We start from the raw sequence: 6590 nt of genomic DNA, 5'->3' as shown, positions 1-6590 counted from the left end.
AAACATGGCAAAACTTCACTTAACACTATAATCTCTCAATGGGTGGTCCCCACCTCCATCTTGGGGGACCCAAAACATTAAGATGCAGTCATTCCTTACTAAAGAACATAAAATTACAACTAAAACAATTGGACTTGGGTCAAAACACACTGTTATTCACTAGTGGTCCCCTACGTGCTCACTGGTGGCTCCTTCAGTTCAACAGGATGTGTAGAATCCAATTCAGACATGCGTAATCGTTTACAACCCCTTGTAATCGATTACAATGTAGTTTTCTGCACCAGACATGGCAGAACTTCACTTAACACTATAATCTCTCAATGGGTGGTCCCCACCTCCATCTTGGGGGACCTAAAACATTAAGATGTAGTCATTCCTCACTAAAGAACATAAAATTACAACTAAAAGAACTGGACTTGGGTCAAAAAACACTATTATTCACCAGTGGTCCCCCATGTATTCACTGGTGGCTCCTTCAGTTCAACAGGATGTGCAGAATCCAATTCAGACACGCGTAATCGTTTACAATCCCTTGTAATCGATTACAATGCAGTTTTTTGCACCAGACATGGCAGAACTTCAGTTGTGGTCCCTTATGTTTTCATTGGTGCCTCATTATGTTCAACAGGTTGTTAAAAATTGAAATTACAACTCAATAGTAAACAATTACAACACACAATTTAGCACCATCATCTTCACTAATTCAGTCAAATTCATTATATCACTAACATTATCACTTCCAAAAAATGGATTCTTCAAAATTTTGAAATGTATACCGAATCAAAATATAAACCACTTCAATAACATAAATATATGCAACCAAACATTCATCTACTATATATTGCAAGATACAGGTTTAATTACAACATCAAGTTCTTGTCCTATTCAACATCAAGTTCTTGTCTTATTCAAAATACCATACAATAATCACTAATTTTTCTTTCTAGGTCCTACAATTCTTGTGTATGGTGTCCTCAAGGCTTGGCTCTTAGAACACATTCTTCTTTCCATCCTCACATAGGTGTTCAATTGTGGTTCGGTGTTGCACATTATATTCGGTGTGTTCTGCGACATTCCACCATGTTCGGTCTGAGAAATAATGACGAACCATTGCTCATCCATCAAGTACTCGTTCAAAGTACAAACATACATCGTTGAAAAATAATGACGAACCGCCAACTGCTCAACCAAAAACAAAACAAATGTAAACACAAAAGGAAATAACAAAAAAACCCAAAAACTAAGAACCAAGAACCGAATACCCTAACCAAAAACCAAATACCCTAACCATAACATCAACGAAAACCGACAACAAGAACGCAACAACGCAAGAACCCAAGAACCCAAACCCAAAACCATATCAGACCCAACAACGCATTTACCTTGTTCCAACGAAGCTTTGGTTCAGGACTTCCCATCTCCACCAATCACCGAGAACAGAGAACCACTAACCAACCGTAAAACAAAGGAAGCAGGGGGAGAATGACGCAGGGGACAACAAAATGTGAGAGAGAGAACGAAATCTGAGACAAAAACAGGCAAAGGGTATATTTGGAAAGGAAAATTTTTCAAACGCTTTTCGTTTTGGTGTCCAGATTTTTGGAAAAAAAAATAAAATAACTCAACCAATAATAGCTTGACACGTGTGTGTGTGTCAAAAGTGCGTCAAAAAAGTTGTGTTAAAATAACGGAATCCAAAGAAAAAAGGCTTGGGTTTGCCGGTCACACGGATAAAGGCGTTCCTTCCTCCACCTCTCCAAGTGCTCCTCCACCTCTCCATTATTTTCATTTATTTTAAAAATATTCTACACTTCTTCATTATTTTCTTTTATTTTAAAAATACCCTACTTCTCTCCACTATCATCAACAATATTTTCTTTTCTCTCTCTACATAAATGGAGTATTCACATGATTCAGATTAAAATATAAAATTAAGAAGAAACTTTAATATTAGTACTTCTACCATTTTCATTTTATAAAATTAAAAGTTAGATGAAAATACAAAATAATAAACATAATAATATTAATACTAAATAATGATATATTATTATTATTATTATATACTAACTTCATAACGACGAAAGAACTAAATAAATTTTAAATCTTTAACAAATAACTTTTTTTATATTTTAAGTATTTAATAATATTTTTATTATTTATCTATAAATTAAATATTTTATTCAAGTTATTTGAGTAAAACATATCGGTAAGTTAAAACATAATATAATGTTAAAAATTATAGATATTATGTAAAAAAAAAAAAAACACACATATATATAAACGTTTTTCTAGAAATTTAGAACAAAAGTTTACCATTTATTAAGTAATTTGAAGAGAAAAATATATATTCAACAGCGAAAATAAGATTGAATCAAACTTATTTAAGAAAATATATCACAAGTTCAAATTTGAGTCATGTAAATGCTCCATTAATGAGCCATGTAAATGCTTCATTAATGTAGAGAGAGAAAGAGAAAGATTGTTAAGGATAGTGGGGAGGTGTAGGGTATTTTTGGAATAAAAGAAAATAGTGGGGAGATATAAAATATTTTTGAAATAAATTAAAATAGTGGGGAGGTGCAGGACCACTTGGGGAGGTAAAGGGAACAACACCCCACGGATGAAGAAGAAACCAAATTGGGCTTAGGTCATTGTCTTTTTGTTGATACCCAATGTTTCTTTTCCATTACTTAATTCTCTTGTATTATTTGCTTTTGAATCTTTGTTGTTCGTACTTTCACAATCATATTGTTTTGCTTTCTGGGTTGTGTTTTATTTTAGGATAAGATACTTTGAAACTTACATTTTGACAAACTTTTGACATTGTCACGTGTTACGATGTCCTTGGTTCATGTGTACAAGAAATAAGAGAAGGAAAATAGGGTAATGATACTTTGACACCCAAAATTTGACAAATTTTTTACACCGCCACGTGTCAAATTCTGGAATGACGTGGATTAGTGGAAGGAGTCTCAAAAGAGGGGAATTGAATTTCATATTTCAAATTGCAATTTGAGATATTGTGAACCATAACCCTAGAGAGAGAAGCTCCCACCCCCGCGACAAAACCTTCGTCCCCGTTTCCACCGTGACGCGCCGTTCAACGGTCACCGAAGGACTTTTTTTGTTGTGTTGCCGAAGTCGCGTCTCTTCGCGTCTCTTCCCACTCGTCGCGTCTCTTCGCGCAGGTCTCACATGTTCATGAGTTTAGTATTTTCTAGATATTCATCAACATTTTTGAAAGATATGAATTTGCGGCCCAGATTGTGAATATTTGTTGAAATATTTGTGCTACTTTGTCCAAATTGTTGAAATATTTGTTGCATGATGAAAAAAATACTTTTGATCCTTGATGTTAAGCAAAGTTATAATCTATCAACAGTATCACACCGTGACATAGGGGTTCCACTGGTTGCAACCAAAATTGGTCTGTAATGGCCTCGATATAATACAAAGTTGTATATCTTTTAATTATTGAAAGTTATCTTTATGTAATTTTTCCTCAAGAAAAACCAATGTATTCTTGTTTTTTCCTAATAACTTGGATGACTTTTATCGATCTGGAAATTGCCATCCAGTATGATATGCTCATATCTATAACTCCCACTTGACTTTTCACTCCATCACAGGTTGGGGACAAGAAAAGAGAAGGAGATAGCAATTGTGACGCACAAAGCATTTCTTTTTCTTACTCTAGGTGCTTTTGGAAATTACAGCCTATTACCAATAAGGAGTATTGGTAAATCCTGAAGAATTATTTTGATGATGCTGCGAGAAGTATTATTTGAAGAGAACATTAGAATTATTTAAAAAGCAACTTGTAGAATTTGGATGTNAGCCATGTAAATGCTTCATTAATGTAGAGAGAGAAAGAGAAAGATTGTTAAGGATAGTGGGGAGGTGTAGGGTATTTTTGGAATAAAAGAAAATAGTGGGGAGATATAAAATATTTTTGAAATAAATTAAAATAGTGGGGAGGTGCAGGACCACTTGGGGAGGTAAAGGGAACAACACCCCACGGATGAAGAAGAAACCAAATTGGGCTTAGGTCATTGTCTTTTTGTTGATACCCAATGTTTCTTTTCCATTACTTAATTCTCTTGTATTATTTGCTTTTGAATCTTTGTTGTTCGTACTTTCACAATCATATTGTTTTGCTTTCTGGGTTGTGTTTTATTTTAGGATAAGATACTTTGAAACTTACATTTTGACAAACTTTTGACATTGTCACGTGTTACGATGTCCTTGGTTCATGTGTACAAGAAATAAGAGAAGGAAAATAGGGTAATGATACTTTGACACCCAAAATTTGACAAATTTTTTACACCGCCACGTGTCAAATTCTGGAATGACGTGGATTAGTGGAAGGAGTCTCAAAAGAGGGGAATTGAATTTCATATTTCAAATTGCAATTTGAGATATTGTGAACCATAACCCTAGAGAGAGAAGCTCCCACCCCCGCGACAAAACCTTCGTCCCCGTTTCCACCGTGACGCGCCGTTCAACGGTCACCGAAGGACTTTTTTTGTTGTGTTGCCGAAGTCGCGTCTCTTCGCGTCTCTTCCCACTCGTCGCGTCTCTTCGCGCAGGTCTCACATGTTCATGAGTTTAGTATTTTCTAGATATTCATCAACATTTTTGAAAGATATGAATTTGCGGCCCAGATTGTGAATATTTGTTGAAATATTTGTGCTACTTTGTCCAAATTGTTGAAATATTTGTTGCATGATGAAAAAAATACTTTTGATCCTTGATGTTAAGCAAAGTTATAATCTATCAACAGTATCACACCGTGACATAGGGGTTCCACTGGTTGCAACCAAAATTGGTCTGTAATGGCCTCGATATAATACAAAGTTGTATATCTTTTAATTATTGAAAGTTATCTTTATGTAATTTTTCCTCAAGAAAAACCAATGTATTCTTGTTTTTTCCTAATAACTTGGATGACTTTTATCGATCTGGAAATTGCCATCCAGTATGATATGCTCATATCTATAACTCCCACTTGACTTTTCACTCCATCACAGGTTGGGGACAAGAAAAGAGAAGGAGATAGCAATTGTGACGCACAAAGCATTTCTTTTTCTTACTCTAGGTGCTTTTGGAAATTACAGCCTATTACCAATAAGGAGTATTGGTAAATCCTGAAGAATTATTTTGATGATGCTGCGAGAAGTATTATTTGAAGAGAACATTAGAATTATTTAAAAAGCAACTTGTAGAATTTGGATGTNGTAGGAAAATCTTAAACCTTGNATTTTTNACTNGAATAATCGATTATGGACAAGCTATAATCGATTATCACTTGCATTTTGTACTAGAATAATCGATTATCATGAAACAATAATCGATTATCACAAGTCTTACTTGAATAATCGATTATCACTTCATATAATCGATTATTACTTTTTGAAAAACCTGTAACGGACTTGAATAATTGATTATCACTTATAATAATCGATTATCCGTGGCAGTTGGCACCTGACCTTTGGCATTCAGTGCAATTGGCTATATATTGGCTTCTGTAAACTTCAGAGGTAACGATTTTGAACTGAGAAGCTTAATAGAACACTGTTTGTCAGAGGAAAGTTCTCAGAAGCTTTGTTCAAAGTTCCCTTGCTTGGTCTCGTGAAAGGAGACGCTCGCGTATCGTGTGTCGATAGTCGGAGTAGGCTCTCTTCGAGTTAGCAAGGTGTTTTGCCTGGTCTCGTGAACAGGAGAAGCTCGCGAATCGTTGGTCGATTGCCGGAGCAGTTCTCTTCGAGTTGGCAGAGTGATCTTCTTCCGGTTCGCTCGTCGAAGGAAGGTTTATTTATTTGCTTTTCATTCACTATAATTGTAATATGAGGAACATCTTTTTAGTGGAACTGTTAATCATTGTTTATAGTGATTAACGACTGGACGTAGACTCTTCTGAATCGAACCAGTATAAAAATTACTTGTGTGATTTTTCTACTCCCTGCACTTGTTACTTTTGCCTACACTCAAATTGTTTGATTAATTTTTTGAAAGAAAATTATTTTGCGAAAAGGACCAACTTCATTTTAAAAGTGACCGAACACGTTTATACGCTACTCTTAGTTTTAATTTCGCTGCGTTATACTCTTTGAACCATACCCTTCTGGTACCAACAATTGGTATCAGAGCTTGCTTTGATAGTTTTTCAAAATATTTGCGAAAATGGCCGGTCACAATCAAAACCTTGTACATGCTGAGGGTGCTTCCATTAACAGACCTCCACTCTTTACTGGTGATAACTATGCTTTCTGGAAAGTTAGAATGGAAATTTTTATGGGGTCTTTTGATAGAGGCATCTGGGAAGCTGTACAAAATGGTCCTTATATTCCTAAGAGCACAGTTGATGGTGTAGAGGTAGAAAAACCATATTTTAATTGGACTGCTGAAGAAAATAGACGAGCTTAGTTTGATATTAAAGCTCGCAATATAATTTCATCTGTTGTTGTACTTGATGAGTTTTATAGAATTTCAGTGTGTAAGACAGCACAGGAAATGTGGGAAGTCCTCAGAGTCACTCATGAAGGAACAGAGGACGTGAAACGCGCAAGGAAGAACACTCTCATTCAGGA

Source organism: Vigna radiata, chromosome 1, assembly GCF_000741045.1.
Source record: "Vigna radiata var. radiata cultivar VC1973A chromosome 1, Vradiata_ver6, whole genome shotgun sequence".
In the NCBI taxonomy this organism is placed as follows: domain Eukaryota; kingdom Viridiplantae; phylum Streptophyta; class Magnoliopsida; order Fabales; family Fabaceae; genus Vigna; species Vigna radiata.
Note: the sequence above shows the minus strand (reverse complement) of the source record.